Genomic DNA, 18,230 nt, shown 5'->3' with positions numbered 1-18,230 from the left:
TGCTGGCAGCCCTCTTGCCTGGAGCTGTTGCAATTTGAGTGAGGTGTCTTTTGAGATATATTCATGCTGTGGTAACTAAATTAACAGGGCACTGGCAAAGCCATAGCTGCTGTGAATCAGAGCACTTGTTGGAAGGATCAGTAACAAACACTCTCCTGCAAACAGGTAGACTCCCCTTCCACCTGGGACTTTGAAAATGGGTGAGTGGGGAGCATTTGCACTCACAGTTGGCACCTGAAATAAATATGAAGCAGATCTTATACATCCTTGAAAGACTGCTGCCTGCTTTCTTCAAAACAAGCTATAGGAAGAAGCAATGTGGGGACTGTGGTAGCCAGGGCACAGGGGATTCCCATCTTCCACACCATTTGACTCTGTGTTTCTTTGGTGCCATGGGCCAAACCAAGATGAGGGAAAGTTGCCAACTGCTTTCCCTGAAATAATGGGAGATTACTTCAGAGAAAGAAATGCCACTGGAAAACTTGCCCCCATTCTCCTGTCTCTAAAAAGGTGTTTAGCTCCTTTTAGCTCTTTCTATTTTCTGATTTTTCATAAATTTTTTTTTCTGAAAAAGATATTTGTTTTTCTCTTTAAAAAATGTGGAGAAATAGAGAAGAATACTGATGAAAAGGTAATGGCTTTTTCTTGCCCCCAGCAGCAGTGTGATCCTCCAGTCAGGGAGTGAGCAGGGAGCTGCTCCATCCCTTCTATTTCTATAGTCATGATGGCAGAGCTCTAGGCTTGGATTAGGAGTTTCCAGTCATTCCCCATGCAGCTTTTTCACATTAATTCATTCATTTTTTCATTAATAGATGGCGTGCACACTGCTGGCAGTAGGGATGATGCATTCCAGATACATGCAGATACTTGGTTTTAGTTTTGTTTTAAAATAGCCAACACCAAAATCTCTGCCTTGAAAAACCAAGAAAATAAAAAGCCTTACAATGAGATTTTTTTAAGTAAATAGGTTGGCATATTAACAAATGGATCTGAGGCTCCTAGATCACTTAAAAAAATTTTATTTCTTCACAAATAACTTTTCCTTCAGCAGGGCAGATGTGGGAGGTGCTTTCAGGGTAAGGAAAATTTTTTTTCCTTAAACAGTGTGGTGAGACACCGGATGCCCACCAAAGTCACTCTGTCATTCTCCTCCTTAGCTGGAAAGGGTTGGAAAAATACAACAAAGGCATGGGGGTTGAGGTAAGGATGGGTAGGGATCACTTACTGATTGCTGTCACAGGCAAAACAGACTTGACTTGGGGAAAATCAATTTAATTTACTACCAAACAAATCAGAGTAAAGAAATGAGAAATAAAATAGAACCTTAAAACATCTTAATTTCACTCATAATTTTCTCTCCCTTCTCTCCACAGTGGTGCAGGGAGAGAGGAATGAGGGTTGCAATCGGTTCATCACACATTGTCTCTGCTGCTCCTTCCTCCTCAGGGGGAGGACTCCTGGCACTCTCACCCTCCTACTGTGGAGTCCCTCCCATGGGAAACAGTCCCTCATGAACTTCTCCAGCATGAGTCCTTCCCACAGGCTGAAGTTCTTCACAAACTGTTTCAGTGTGGGTCCCTTTCATGGGGTGCAGTCCTTCAGGAACAGCCCACTCCACTGTGGGTCCCCCACAAGGTCACAATTCCTGCCAGCAAACCTGTTCCAGCATGGGCTCCTATCTCCATGGTGCCTCAGGTTCTGCCAGGAGCCTGCCCCAGCATGGGTTTCCCATGGGGTCACGATATCCTTTGGGCATCCACCTATTCCAGCATGGAGTCCTCCATGGGCTGCAGGTGAACATCTGGTCCACCCAGGATGGCCATGGGCTGCAGGGAATTCTCTGTTCCAGCATCTGGAGCACCTTCTCCCCCATCTCATTTACTGACCTGGGTGCCTGCAGAATTATATCTCTCACATATTCTCACTCCTCTTTCCTGGATGCTGTTGCACAGAAGTTTTTTCCCAACTCTTGAATATGTTATCCCAGAGGCACTACCACTATCAGTGATGAGCTTGGCTTTGACTGATGGTAGGTCCATCTTGGTGCTGCTGGTATGGGTTCTATTGGACATAGGGGAAGCTTCTAGCATCTTCTCACAGAAGTCATGCCTGCAGCCCTCCCACTACCAAAGCATGGCCACACAAACCCAGTACAAACTTGTGTTATCATTAGTCCTCAGAGTGAACACACCTATTTAGTTGATCAAGGCCATTCACAATTCACTTTTTGTCTACGATTTCATTTCAGGTAATACTTCTACTGACAGCTCTGTGTCCAGCAGTAGCACAAATGGCTATTCACATCATTCTTTAAAGATCAGTGCATACTTGCTGACATAAGACACCTATAAAGCACCATCTTCTCCCATTTTAATATGAGGAAGAAAAGACCAAGCTCTACTCAAAGTTTCAAATTACTTCCTGATGGATTTAAGGTCAAGCAGTAGGATTCACCCTTTTCCTCTCTTCAGACAAAAAGAAGAAACTGGGGTCAAACAGCAACTGACTGTGGACCCTCTCCTGCTCCCCTGCAGCAGGCAGCTGTGGCCACACACATAGCCTAGAGCATGTGACGGGGCAGTGCTGCTTTGTGCAGACATTTTTAAGGTTGATACAAATATGTGGCAAATTACTGTCGTCTAATGACAGAATGAAGCTATTCTCACTTCTGAGTCACCTGTTTTTTTCATATATATTCCCCATGTGTTTGTTGTCTTGTATTAGAGGAATAACAGCATACCCGCTGGCCAGCAAGCTGAGTGCCTCAAAATAGCACTGAGATGGATCTGCCTTACTCAGTGCCTGCTGCTCCTTCAGTTGATCCCAGACGCTTTGGATGAGCTGGAAAACATTAGGTTGTGTCTAGGCGCATAAAAAAGGTTCAGTATCTGGATCCAGACTGCCAGGGCACAGCGGGCTGGGATAGTAGGCATGGCACTTCATCTCTCCTGCTTTCAGCTGGTTCATCCCATGTACGTTGGCCTCGCTCAGCTCCCGAGAAGAAATTAAATACCACAGGGACCAGCTGGCATTCTCCCACTCCTCCACGGACACAGCCACTAGACAAGCGATTTCATGTGCCCACACAGGGACTGAAGGAGCTGCACAGAGGCTCTGTGCCATGGCTTGGCCCTCTCCGCATCTCTGAAGCTCATCTTACCTTCAGCTCCTGCTCAATCAAAGGATAACTTTACAGGGACATGGAATAACTGCAGCACAAATGCAATCCAGCTGTGTAGATTTGACTCAGGTCTGTCCTCGTCTCTCTTCAGTTCATGCTGAGCCCTATGGAAAACTCCTTTGACACAGGGATGCTCCTGCCCTCTGTTTGGACTCCAGGGAGGCTGTTGTCAGCTCCAGGATTCCCATGTACAGGGATCTCTGCATATAAGTTTCTCAAACTGGACCCTGGGACTACAATGAATCATGACTACTGGGTGTCAGATTTTTTTCTATGCGGGAAGAGAGAGTCAAAAAAAAAGTCCTGACTGGTGGATATTTTTCGCTGCTGTGGCTGAGTCCTTGTTAAGTATTGACTAAGGCAAGCAAGCTGGAGGATTTTCAAAGGATTTTCCATTCAAATTGGTAGACAAAAGCTTTATTACCAGTCCCGATGCTGGAAAATCATGTCAGGCCCTATCAAAATCATGACAGTGGCTTAAATCATGAGTTTAAAAATAGATGTGTTAGCTTATTATTATTTGCTTTGTGGTTTCTGAATCATTAGGTTAAACTGGCATCAAGTTCTTAGTGTTCCTCCATATCTAAAGCTCTAAAAACTCAATCTAAAAATACTAATGAAACCTCTGAGGTCCTCAACTAGTCATATTCCTCTAGAATATGAATCTTTATGGAAAAAAACCAACATACACTGTCATAAGAACCCTGATAAAGCCATGAGAACTGCCAACTTCTTTTTTCTCCTAAAGATCTTAAAATATATGTTTTATATGCTCATGTCTGTCAGGAAAAAATACAATGCTATGACTAAACAGCACAAAGGCCAGGCTTACTTTTAGGAGAAAGTAACACTTCCAATTATTTAGGTGTTGGCAGAGAGCCCAAAGGTGCTGCTGATAGTCCTGCTATCAACAAATCTCCAAGCTAACATATTGTCTGCACACTGCCTGGTATCCCTCTTTTTAATATATCCACTGGATCATGACCTAGAGTGCCTATACTGGTACTGGGTGAGCTGTACGCAGATCCAAAAGCAGCACAGCTCCTTATCATAGAACCATAGAATAGTTTGGGTTGGAAAGGACCTTAAAGATTACCTATTTCCAATCTCCCTGCCATGGGCAGGGGCACCTTCCACTAGACCAGTTTGTTCAGAGCCCCGTCCAACCTGACCAAACGCTACAGCCCTCAGATTTTAGGGACCCATACACCAACATGTCCAGGGGTTGTTGCATCGTGCCCAGCAGAGCCTTCAGTTCTCTGGCACCAGCCTGGGGATCCTTCACCCTTGGCTGTGTCCTCCTTTGCAAACCCTCAGCATTGTAGGGTGGAGGCTGTGCTGTGCCTGCACCTCTGTCTGTATTCAAAGGATGATTAATGAGAATACTGTTGCTTTTGGGCAGGGGCCTGCCAGCCACAGCAACCACAGGGATTTGCTGAGCACCAGCAGCAGCATGTGCAGGATCTCTTGCTCCCAAATCACTACTGAAGGGCAGTGATCTTAGTCAAGAGGCAAAGTGGCAACCTGTGCAGTACCATGGGGGGACACTGGGCCCTGCCTGGGGCTGGGAAGAGGCAAGGACCCACGTGCCAGACTGTGGCTGGTTATCTGCATCTAGTCAGAGCAGAAGACCTGATGCCCTCACTGACAAAGCGATGCCCAGGGATGCATCACCCTCCTTTATGGCACTCAAGCCCGAGCCAATACCACAGAACAGTTTTAAGGCAACACATCAGTATTTAATCAGACCAAGGGACACTTACTTCTACTCTATCACTCATTATGTCCTTGAGCCACTCATACTTGACTTTCTTACAGTCAGCCCTGGATTCCATCCTTTCCTGTAAGACTGGACAAAAGTCCCATACAGATACATCATAGTGGCAGGGAAGGGAAGGAGGCTGTGGCTGTGGACAGAAAGGAGACACAGAGACACATGGATGGTGGACACCAAGCAGTGACTTTGTGAGTCTGTTGTGCAGAATTTCTGGCTATCAAACCCAGAGGGCTGAATAAGAGTCAGGCAAGCCACCAGGTATGTCAGCAAAGGAAAAACATCATAGTCACAGTGGTGGATACTTCAAAAGGAAAGAGGGAAAGCAGATTTCAGCTTGGTGTCAGTGCAGACACAGAGCTCTGTCTCTCGTGTGGCCATGGACACCCATGCAGACGTTGTAAACCCTGGGTATACACTCGTTGGCTGCTGTCTTAGTTCTGTCTCATTCCTGGGGGACTGAAGCCCTCCAGTGTAAATTGGGTTTTCAGCCCTTACCTCATATCAGGCTGCAGTTGGGTCACTCTGTCCTTGGTCTGTGTTGCCTCCTCCAGGCTGGATGTATCCCATTCAGAGTGCCTCAGGCAGCAACCTCCCTGCCACCACCCCTCCTGGCAGAGCATCCCTGAGGAAGGATGGCCTGCCATTTTCTGTAGCAGGGTGCTGTCCCCAGCAGATGTCAGGCTCACACCTCAGTCTAGAGGGGACATATCAGGGCTCAGGCTCAACAACCAGGCTCACAGTTAACTCATGATCACACAATTGTTTTGCAAATTGTGGAAATATTAGCACACCCAGATGTGCTAGGCACTTGCTACTCATTCATACCAGCCAACATTGGTGCTCAAGTGCTCATCTGTTTTTAAGCTAGCCCTCAGCTATTTAAAATAGAAGCAAATCAGTTTACCTTTGAAAGGTAGGTCCCATGGTCTGAGCTAAACCTTGCAGCCTTTGCTGGCTATGTGGGGTTTGCATGGACAGAGATCAGAGAGCAGTCACTGGGTTTGGTAAATGTGGGTAGAGTGGGTTTGTAAGGAGACTTCAACGGGTGCCGACAGCTGGTGCAGCTAAAGGAAGGACCCCAGGGAGCTTAGAGATATGAGAAGGGCTGAGATGTGCTGCTAGGGGATGCAAGCACTGGAAAATAAGAAATGCTGAGAGAGCCAGCTGGGGGAGGTTAATAAAGCCTGCCTGTCAGGGGAACTATCTGACAGGCAGACAGCCAGAGGAGGGGAAAAAACAGCTCACTCGAGTCCACGGACCCATAACTGGGTTATGGAGCTATGTAATCCACTTAAGCTCTAAAACTGTCCTGCCTCCCTCCCCCAACCTTAACTCTCCTCTCCTGTACCTCTAATATTCAGAAATGTTTCCTCGAAGCTTCGCAGGAAGTCTTGACAGTGGTTCAATTTGATTAGCGTTAGCTGCGGAGTTTTCCCAGAGGATGTCGGGAAATACAGAGATACACACCCCCGAGAAACCTGCAGGGTATTGACGAGCTCATGCACTGTCTGCAGCACAGGAGAGACCTGCTCTGTAAGGGGGGCACGCACGCCAGCAGAGAGACAGGGGTGGGGGTTTTTTAACCTGCATTAGGAAATACATGTGGACACTTAATGCAGTTTATTCAAAAACAGCTGTCTTCTCCATTATGTGTCATTTACCCTGAGAGAGATTGGAGAAGCGCAAGACGCAAAAGGCCTCTTAGATCATCTAGCCCATCACCCCACAAATGAAGAATTAATCCCATTAAGGGCCACTGTTGGCTTCGGTGGCTTCAAGGTTTGGTCCTAATTGCACAAACACAAAGCCATTACAAGACTGCAGTCTGACAGGGAAGCTTTCTTTTTTACAGGGTATATAATTTCCTTAATTAAAGGGGCTTATCTGCATGCTAATAATTAGAAAAATATTGTCCACTTTCATTCTCATTTCATTCTGATATCCTGGTGCGCTGGATATAGGCAGGAGGTGAGAATGTGCAAAGATGCGTATGTACTATGAGATCAACAATGCACAGGCATATCAAAAAGACAGGTCCTTGCCCATGAGGGGATTATAATCTAATTTATTATATGGATTGCAGCAGCGCATTACAAGAAAAAAAAAATTCATTTTATAGGAAGGATAAGGAATGTAGCATCAAGGGAGGGGTCCACACTGATTTTCACATGCTTTGGATCAGAAAGCGACAATAGCTAAACACATTGCAGGCTATGTACACATTTTGTTTGTTCTCTAATTATTAATTTAGAAAGGACATTCAGTGAATGAGGGGACTGGATGATAAATGTTCCTGAGAGTTGCCTGGAAAAAATGACCAAGAAAGGATTTATGGAATGAGAGGGACAGAGTCCAGAAGGTTGTCTCCTGCAGACAGGGTAGAGTGGGAGAAGGTAAGAGGGTAGTGGGAGGAAGAGGACAAGGCTGAATGCATTGACAGTGTCAAGGGTGCAACCAGTGATGGACCACAGGATGGGAAAATGTGCAAAGAAGCCCCTTAAGAGAAGATCAATATGGAAGCAAAGTGGAAAACTCAAGCAAGGAGTACATAAATGGGGAATCAAGCTACCACTGCTGTTTCTTCCTCCTCCTGCATATTGCAGATGACAACTAAGAGCTCAAAATCTTTGATAATTTGTTGTTATTTTTGCTGTAATTTTATAATAAACTTAATCAATATGTAAACTCAAATTTCATTTGCAAGTTTTTAGTAGGTAAACACTGTGGTCATCATCCTCAGTTAAAAAAGTGTGTGCCACCATTGATCAATGCTAACAGCTTTCAATAAAGCCTAATTAAGTAATGCTCTAAGATTGGACAGAGCATAAGCCAAGTCCCAAGCATGCCCTAAAGCCAGTCTAAGGGGAAAAGTGAAAGGGATCTTACCCCTATGAAGCTACAGGGGATTATTTCACCTACTGCAATCTTTAATAAGACTATCAATCAGCCAGAAGGGATGTTTATCCCTGTCTCCCAACATATCATACAGAGGCATTCATTCCCCAGACATGAGCAAATAATGAATTGTTCTTTGAACCAAGAGGAAGATGAGGCCCATCTAGTCACCACCTCAATCAAAATGGAAAGCACCAAGTAAAAAAAAAATATAACCCAAGGCAAGACAGGAGAACAAAACAGATTAAATATATGTATAAATATTCATACATAATAAGAGATGGGATTGGAACAAAACAATAAACCTTAACAAACCTAAAGGACAATCCAAGAGATTTGTCAAAGCTGCTAATGGGAGAGACACATAAATTGTTACTGGCATCTTAACTTCTGCTGAACATCAGTGTAACAAGTAAAGCAAGAAGTGGGAGTCAAGACCCCAGAAATCAGAGTTGTCTCTGCTGCCTCATACTGCTTAAACTACTGAGATATTAAAGGAGATCCTCAGCTTTCTTTATAAACATTTAAAAAAATTGATAAAACATCTGTCCTTCATGGTTGCAGATAAAAGCCTGGAAACACAAAGCAAATGTGCCCTAATGGCAAGTGCAATGAACTCAAACCTTGTTATTTTGAAATACACGGTTAGCTTAAACTCTCAGGACTGATCTCTGTGGGGACAGTCTCTTGTTTTGGGAGTGCTTAGGACTGAAAAAGAGGTGCTCAGAGGAGAGGGAAGGAATACTCCTTTCTGTATGCCACTTAGACCAGGTCAGAAGATAGAAAAGGGGAAGAAAAGATGGAGGTGACAGACATAAGAAAGACACCTTTGCCTTGTTAAACACAGGTGACTGATATTTACAACATCCTTAATTTTTGTTTGGCTCTTTTCTATCCCTTCTACACAGCAGTCTATAGCCCCCAAAGGGGATCATAGTGCCCAAAAGATCTGTAGTAGCTTGTACTATATGAATGTGTGACACTGCACTTCGTATCACTCTTCAGAAGATTCTATATGCATTAATTCCATACCAGGATAATTCTACAGCCACGTTTGCAAAGATAATACCTTGATGTTCCTGATGGTGAATTCATTAAAACTCTAATCTAAAGAGTGGCATACGAGGAAGAAAAGGATATTTCTTAAGTAAAAATGTTTATGAGTGGATTAAAAGTGATGCACCCACTGAGCTTTCTAATGCAAGCTCTTCTACGTCAGTCTGCAAAGAACAGTGGCCATTAGTGGTGTATTCCATATTACACTAGGAAAACGTGCTTGAGACTCAGACTCAGTTATTTTACTGTTCATTTCATTTTTATTACTGATATGTACTTTTTAGCAGTTCTACTGCTAACATCTTCATGTATAAGTGGTCAAATCAGTGGTTCAAATTGTGAAGTGACAGGCAGTTATTTAAATACTCTTTAATCACACGTTAATAAACCTTGTTTGTTCCTGTATCAACTGTGGTATCCATGAGAGGTAATTAAAACGGCACATAGGTGTCAGTGGAGGTGTGCACTTAGTAGGAATGCAGCTCCTGGTCCACACAAATTGAACATAGCATCACTGAAATTGCAGAAAAGACAGCCACGATGATATAAGGAAATTAACAAAATGAGCCGTTGGGGAAAGTAATATTATTGTTGGAGTTGTTGATACAATTAAGAAAATGGTAAAGCTTTCAGGCACACAAACTCTTCCTGCTATCCTCCCTTCCCCCTCCTTCAGTATTAGCCAGTCTAATAAAAGATATTGCAGCTCCTTACAAGCCTTGCTTCATTTACAGAGAGCTGGACCTGTGATCAGGTGAAAAAATGCGACAAGCAGGACCGGCCATGCGTGCAAAATGGATCCTGAATTATTGAAAGGCAACCATGTGGCTGCCACCCGAGCAAACAGAGACGAACAATAAGAAAGGAAGTCAGAGGAGCAGTGTCTACGGTTGTCTGTCTTTCAACCCAGGTGCCTTTTATTCGTATCCATGTTTACTAGTGGCTTAATAAAAGAGATTGTCTACATGCATAGCCTCACACACATTACCTCTGTGTATGGGCTCACTCTCCCTTACTTTCTGCTGTCTGTCACCTAAAACTGGGGAAAATGAAATGGAGAATTGGTTAGGATTTGGGCTGTGTTCCTACACACGTCTCTGGGTTAGACTTCAAGATGATGTAAACTGATGCTGACCCATTGAACTCACGTGGGCCTGCTGAGTTATGCCAGGGAAGGATCCAGTTTGTTTACTTATCAGCTGCTTATGTCTTACATGATAAATTGTTCCTGTACTGACAGTTAATAAAAGACATATTTATGTAAACGAGAGAGAGGGTGCATGCTCTCCAATGTTATGCCAGACTGGAGTTCATTTAGAAAGGATTGCTTTCTCCACAAAAAATATCAGTTGAAAGACAGACAGACAGGTGTCATGTTTGTTTTGAAATATTGGGGCTTCAGTGAAATGAAAAACCATACAAGGTTTTTTTTTGTTTGTTTTTTGTTTTTTGGTTTTTTTTTGATACAACAAATTCAAACTTGTTATGAAAACAGAATTTTCATTTAACGACAACACTGTTTTTTCAGGTTCTGCTGGAAAGCATTCAGCCTGGAGAAGGTCTCGGATTCCCAAAGGCCTTTCTGTTGTGGGTTTTTTCCCCCCTAAACATGTTGGTTCATCTAATAAAAGAGACTTCCCAGCCTAAAAACCTCACCTCGCTTACACCTTGAAACATTCATATCACTTCTATACAGCTTATATCAGCTATTCACTTACGATGGTTTATTAGCAGCAAGTGGGGTCTAATATTCACCATCTTCAGATATGTAAGAATTGCACATGTGTGTCACAAATGTCTGAGGACCTGCAAGACCAGCTTGTGTTCCTCCCCAAAAGGGAAACTATGAATCAGTCACAATATACAGCTGCAACATAACAATGAGTATTGTCCTTTCATTTTCTGTGACAACTGGAATACAGACACTGAACAGCAGGACAATGGAGTTGTGTCAACATGCAGGAGGATTTCAGAGTGCTTTGCAGATGAGTCATCCCGGTCTGTTATGGAACACTAAACCTTTGGCATTATGGGACTTTCTCAGTGATTTGATTCTCTTTATTTTTGTCTTAATTACTTCAACCCATAATTTCAGATGGTGTGAAAGGAGTGCATTCAATGCTTGCAGAAAAAGAGGGTTCTCTCAGCGGAGAATGGTCAAATTTCCCCAGGCTTTTTCATTTGACTCCCTGCCATACATACACATAAACCCACACTTAAATATAAAATCTTCTACTTTTGTTACAGGTGAGAAAAATGTTGTCAAGATACAGCAGGAGAAAAGCCTTTGGGACTTGTTATCGATATATACGTTAACACAAGCATCTTCCCTGACCATGGCTTTCCCATGTGCTTAGAGTTGGATCTCTTCTGTATATTTGTTCATACTCTGTGCTACTGCTTACTCTGTAGTGCCCCTTTCTTTACTGCTAGGCACTTTTCCATTACTGTCTTTACCAGAACACCTTGCGTGTCTCCTCATAATTAAAAGAAAAACTCATCTCCCTTCCCCGGCCCTTTGGGACTTGAATAAGAAAGAGTCACCCTACTTCTTTTCTCCATTGTTCCTGTAGGTGCACAGTCATCATCTCTAAATGCAGTTTAAAACCACTTATTCTGTATTTGGTAACAATCTGGCAGAATTTGGCACCGTGCACAGGGGTGAGGTCATTTGGTAGAGCAAGGAATCCATGGGGATCTGTGGCTGTCTTGTTTGTTATTAATCTATTCCTCCCAAGAACTCTTCTGCTGTTTAAGCTTTTAATCTAACAAACATTTTGAGTACCATTCCTTTTCTGGAGAGATTATTTCCTCCATTGTCCTAAATACTGGTGCTACAGCCTCAGAACAACTTGTAGAGCTGGCGAGTAGGGCAGTGCTTTCATTTGGAATCTGTGTGTTTCATTGCCTGTCAGAGAGAGCACACCTAGCTCTTTGAAGGCTTAATGGTGACAAGGAACATTTGCAACACGAGTTGTTTGCACTGGGGTGTCCTTTCCCCTGTGTTGATAACACATAGATTCTCTCTGCTACTCATTCACCTCCTGTACTGCTCATCTGCCTTATCCAGCTAACAAACTTGAAAGACCTCCTGCTCTGATCATGGCCTTGCATATTTAAGTCATTAGAGCAAGGCTCTTGGCACACACTGGGGATGTGGTGAAAGCTGATCCTACAAGAAATACAGCAATCATTCCGCAGCCAATGCTGTCTAGATCCTCATCCCACTTTTATTTGAGTCCCTGACAGAGGAATTATTGAACTGGACTAATGCACAGCAGAAAGTAAATGTTTATTGAAGAACTGCTCAAGTTTTATCTACCCACATATTAAATGATCTTGAATTTGGGGCAGAAATGGGCAAGGAAAGAAAACAAAGCAGCAAATGATCTGTCTGAAAGGCCTTTGGAATCGAGCAGTAACAGTGAAGTCTCCGTGTTTATGTATGTGTGTTGTGGAGGGAGAGGGGGATGCACAAAGGGAGGGGAAGCCAGGCAGAGGGAATATATCTGTATGAGCTAATCTGTTTCTTGCTTTCCTCCTCCCCTCCCCATCTCCTTTTCTCTGCCTGCCTCTCCTGGGAGATGACTCACACCTGCTCTGCCCTGATACTACCATTTCCCATCAGATGCACACAGTCACTCTGAAGTCACCCAAGCTGTTCTGTGTTAGATCCCTGCATTGCTTACATCTGCTCTTTGGTGTGCAGGATTCAAATGCTGTGATGGACAACATGCCTGTAACTCAGCACAGACTCATGAAATCCAGCCACCTGCCTGTGACACACTGATGCCTTGATGGCATCATGGGCTTCTGAGTGCTCCAGCCTATTGGGAGTGGGTCAATAAATCTTGTTTGTCAGAGAGATGGTTTTTATAAGGACCGTGGCAAAGCATTCATCGGTTGACATTAGGTCCTCAGGTACACAAATGACTTTTCAGTTCTAAAGGCCTGAGTCATTTCATCTGCATCTGATCTTATTCCACCTACACTTCCCATCTTAGCTAAAACATGCTCTTTCACCTGCATATAAACAAGCACAATGTCATTCTATGCAGAATCCCAAAGCATTTTGAAAACATTAATGGATGAAGAGTCAGGACCTCATCACAGTGTGGGTAACCATTAGTTTAATTTACATTTTAGGAAACCAAAGACATACAGATAATCGGCATCTTCCCCAAGGCTATAGAAGAAGTAGAGACAGAATATTGGAAAGGAATGGGGCAACACAGTGTTGTATATGGCACTGTATTTGAGAGTCAAAACCAGTCCTAAGCTCAAGTGAAAAGGAAAAGCAGGCATTTTGCACGTGTTTTGCAAAGTTTTGCATCTCTAAATTTCTCTGTGAGTTTGAGTTTCAAGGGAGCCTGTATACTTCAGGGATGCTCAGTAATAATAACCGAATTTGCCCACCTTTGTGGCTCAAAGCAAGGCTACAGATTGAACAAAAACTCAGGAAATCTTGGAGGGTTCTTGTTCCTGATGCCCACTGAAATATTGCACGGGGCAAAATGCACATTATTTTTAAAGTCACCAAGAAAGCATTGTTAACCCTTATTATCCCATAATTTGTTTTTCTTCTTTGATAGGCACACCTAAAGTACCAATCACTGTAGTATCCATAGCTCCTTACAGGTATTATCAAAGACAGGAAAAATGGTTTGACTTGAGCTGTCAGCAGCAAGTTTTCTGTGTGCATAGATACTGCACTTATCCAGCGCACACCTCTACAGCAGACAGCTAGAATTATCTTAAAAATATGACAAATGAAGGCGTGACGGTTTTCCCTAACTAGGAAGATGTTTTCCTTCAGATATGATCCCTGTACCATGCTCTGACAGTTTCAAGCTTAAGGTTGATCTCCAAGAGAAGCCAGACCTAAGCTGTGAGCCTTTCACAGAGGCAGCTAAAGTCCCTGGAACAGACTTCCTGGGAGCATGAGTGTCTTCTTCAACCAGAGCTGTCACTCCAGCTCTTACAGACACTGGTGGACAAGCCAGCTGCCCATAACAGCGTGTATGACCTAATTTTTGGAAGTGCTGTGGACCTTTACTGACATGAATCCAGACTTTCAAACAATAATGAGAAAGAGAAATTTCCTTTCTCCTCAACATGAGAGAGGCAGCCATTCTTTTACAATTAAAATAATCATGAGCATATGTCTGACTTCTTGCATAAGGCAGTAAAATTATATCCACAGTTATATTTCACTCTCATTTTCTTTGGGAAATGTGATCCTGAAATAGAGCCTTGCCCTTTCCCAGTGATAACTTCCCTGTTCTATTATGGGAGGGATAGAACAACAGTTCAGCACAGGTTTCCAAGAGGGCTTTTACATTTCTACAGAGGGAAGGATGCATACTTTTTTTCTAGAGATTTTTAACTCTGTTTAGTACAGCCATTTATTGTTCCAGATGTCACTGGAAGTCCCGTTTAAAGGCCTCTTTTATATATACTCCAGAGTTTTTCTTCAGTTCCACAGTCCCTCACTGAGGCCCTGGATTTATACTCTGCCTTCTTCTCCGCCTCTCCTGGATATCTCTTCTTCCTATCACTCTGTTCAAACTCTGATGTACCTACTTCCTCAGCTTTCTACCCCCTACCATGCTGCTTTCATTCATCCAATTGTGCTTCTGCTTTTACTCTGGCATTGATCAGCAGAGGCATTTGGGAAGTACAAAATCTGCCCCACCCCTACATCTTGATACTGATCACGCTTAGCAGATGCATCTTACAGCCTGTTTTGGCTGGGATAGAGTTAATTTTCTTCCTAGTAGCTGGTACAGTGCTGTGTTTTGGATATAGTATGAGAATAATGTTGATAACACATGGACGTTTCAGTTGTCGCTAAGTAGTGCTTACACTAAGTCAAGGACTTACTTATCAGTTTCTCATGCTCTGCCAGCAAGTGGGTGCACAGGAATCAAGTGTGATCATGTGGCACATACAGGAAAATCAAGGGATCAGACCCAGCCAGTCTGGATTTAGGAAAGGCAAGTCCTGCTGGACCAACCAGATTTCTTTTTATGACCAGGTGACCCACCTGGTGGATGAGGGAAAGGCTGTGGATGTTGTCTACCTGGATTTCAGCAAAGCCTTTGGCACCATGTCCCAAAGCATACTCTTATAAAAGCTGCAGCCCACAGCTTGGACAGGGCCACTCTCTGCTGTGTTAGGAACTGGCTGGAGGGCCGGGCCCACCACCTGGGCCCGAAGGGTGGTGAACAGGGCTGCATCCAGTTGGTGGCCAGTCACCAGTGGTGTCCCCCAGAGATCAGTGTTGGGACCAGTCCTGTTTAACATCTTTACTGATGATCTGGAAGAGGGGATTGAGTCCACCATCAGCAAATTTGCAGCTGACACCAAGCTGGAGGGGAGTAGTGATCTGCTGGAAGGCCAGGAGGGCTCTTCAGAGCAATCTGGACAAGCTGGAGAGATGGTCTGATTCCAATGGGATGAGGTTCAACAAGGCCAAGTGCTGTGTCCTGCACTTTGGCCACAACAACCCCTGCAGTGCTACAGGCTGGGCACAGAGTGGCTGGAGAGCAGCCAGGTGGAAAGGGACCTGGGAGTTTGGACTGACAGGAAGCTGAACATGAGCCAGCAGGCCAATGGCATCCTGGTCCGTATCAGGAACAGTGTGGCCAGCAGGACGAGGGAAGTGATCATTGATCCCTGTAGGACACCACTGGTGACCGGCTGCCAACTGGATGCAGCCCCGTTCACCAGCACTCTCTGGGCCTGGCCCTCCAGCCCTCCAGCCAGTTCCTAACCCAATACAGAGTGCCCCTGTCCAAGCCATGGGCTGCCAGCTTTTCAGGAGGGACAGTGTCAAAGGCTTTGCTTTGAAATACTTTTGCTTTTGAAATACTATGAAATCCATAGTATTATTATGTTTTACTTTCTTTCGATTATTAAACTGTTTTTATCTCAACCCATGAGCTTTACTTTTTTCTGATTCTTCTCTCCATCCCATTGTGGGGCAGTGGGTACACAGACCCATTTTCCCAGTGGCAGAGAAGCACTCAGGCATCACCTCACAGGAAGCAGTAGGGAATGTGGCAGCCAGGAAAACAACCCTTTGTAGTCCTGGTTCCCAAGTCTCTTATAGACATTTTAGATCTGGATTGGCTTTTATCACGTTCCTGGGCTGTACAGATTGTATCTCAGTAAAGAGAAACAAAGCCATAAAGAACTGCTCCAGGTACTGGTTGCCCAGTGTTGGGACGGGAAAGCACTGGCCACATCTATACTCATCTGAGACTGTGAGGGGCTCCCCAAAGCCCTTCCACAGCCAGGGACCCCTCGTTCACACTTTGCTGATAAGCAGCATGGACCTGAGCTGGCCATGCATCACCTGCTCTTGCAGTCCTTGATAACAGGGACCTGCAGGGAAGCATCCTTTTCTCTTTCTTTACTTAAAGGCCAGTCACTTATGTAATTCAAGGCCCCTGGTATAGATGGAGGCTACCAGTGCAAGTCTGGACAACTGCAACAGACTCACTGTGTGCTGGCATGTGCTTCAAGGCATATCCCCCTGCCCTAACTACGACCGTCCTGCTACCAGCCAGGGAGGTACTCAGCACTTAACCACAGAGCTCAAATGCACAACTAGGTGTTGTTTCTCAGCTGTCCCATAGGGCTCTGTTGTCACTGTTCTGTGTAAGTCTAGAAAGCACCATTTTGCTTTGCTGTAGCACTGAAATTCCACTGTGCAGCAGCAAGACAGCCCACCTCGCTGCCTGATCTGACATTGCCAGATTTTACTATCCACCTGCTACACATACACACTGACATACACATAACGTCAGTCTCTCTAAACTTCTAATAAAATGTGATTGATTAACATTTAAATGCCAACACAACTCCCCCTGTTGACCTGCACTTGCACTGATCAATATTTCCAAGAAACCTAAAACTCCAGCTCGCTGAAGATGGATCCTGATTGATTTCTGACGCTGTACCATGTCTCTTTTGGATTAACACCTTTGGACAGTGTTCCTGTGGCTCAGGTGGACAGTAGAACTGCACCTGCTCCCTCTTCAAGGAACCAGGAATGAAAGAGCTTGTTCAGAGAGCATAGAGAGAAAAGTCCTAAACTTGTCTGGGATTACAGGATTGCTGAAAAATAAGGGTTCCAATGGTGGTAGGAAAAAAGTCCTAAAGTGACAGGTTTGTGCCTTCTACTAATCATCTTGCTTTGGTATTATTGGGTTAACATAGGAAGGGTAGCTCTGATGCCTAGTTCATGAAATGTGCTGGCATTGTCTGAAGAGCCACTGCTTTCTGGCCGCCAGTGCCTGAGACTTCCCTAGGAAATCCACAAATTTTTGCTATCTCTTATTTACCACTAACCTTTCTAGATAATCACATTACCATCATCTGCAGGCTGCTAATCATGTCAGCTAGCAGCTGCAGCCAAGTGATCCTTATGGTAGGATTCATGTGACACAAATCAGCGAATAAACACATTGCAGCAAATGTGTACACGTGGCCCTTGTCTTTCAAAATTCATCCATTAGTATACATTTCTTTTGGAAGTTTTACTCCAGAGAACGGCAGCCTGCAGTGGTTGAAAATGTTCATCTCCCTAGGAGATGAACCAAGCAGAAATCATAGACTATCTGCAGTCTACTGTAGATATTCACAGTTTGTGCACATCTTGGGGACTGTCTACTACTCTGACCTACCCTCTCAGGATGGGATACAGCAAAGCTGAGAAAGGTTCACAATGAGGTTGTATGGAAAAGCTTAAATTCAAGGGATACTAAGTCATCTACGACTCTTTAGCCTAGACATGGGATATCTGATAGGATTGTAAAGCAGCAAGTTCCATGAAGAAGGTAGACACACACTGACTGTGACTTGTCTTTTCTGAAACAAGAACCTTGACCACCAAATGAAGACAGTAGGCAGATGGTTCAAAATAAACAAAAGAGGTTGTTTATCTCCAAACACACAGCTGAATGGGGGAACTCCTTGCCACAAGGTCTGCAGTGACCTTAGTTACCTTTGGAGAGCAGCTGGACAAACCGGTGGATAATAAAATTCAAGTGCTCAGAAATGAGACCAAGTTCATGTCCCTGAGATGGAAACAGAGCTGAAAATATAGTCAGAAGTAGTGTTATACATACTTCCTCTATTCTGACATACTTCTTCAGGTCTCTGCTTTCGGCCAACAAGAGAGAGCACATACTGGGACAGTTGAAACATTTTTCTAAGCCAGTACTGTTGCTTATGTTATATATAACATAACATCTACTAAATGGAGACCAGCAGCTGCCACTTTACCACCACCACCTTTCCCTGCATTGAGCA

General features: G+C 44.1%; 1 long non-coding RNA gene across 1 annotated transcript; it reads left to right on the top strand.

Annotated features, from left to right (window-relative positions):
- Window positions 1-5,063: 5,063 nt before the first annotated feature.
- Window positions 5,064-10,542, top strand: LOC114055122. Its single transcript, XR_003570655.1, has 3 exons — window positions 5,064-5,138; window positions 9,644-9,819; window positions 10,438-10,542. It is a non-coding gene; the product is annotated as an uncharacterized LOC114055122 (long non-coding RNA).
- The last annotated feature ends 7,688 nt before the right edge of the window (window positions 10,543-18,230 follow it).

This window comes from Empidonax traillii, unplaced genomic scaffold (assembly GCF_003031625.1).
Source record: "Empidonax traillii isolate 1590-97213 ecotype Southwest subspecies unplaced genomic scaffold, ASM303162v1 scaffold46:size3806547, whole genome shotgun sequence".
NCBI classification, from domain to species: Eukaryota; Metazoa; Chordata; class Aves; order Passeriformes; family Tyrannidae; genus Empidonax; species Empidonax traillii.
This window is presented reverse-complemented; position numbering and strand designations above follow the sequence as displayed.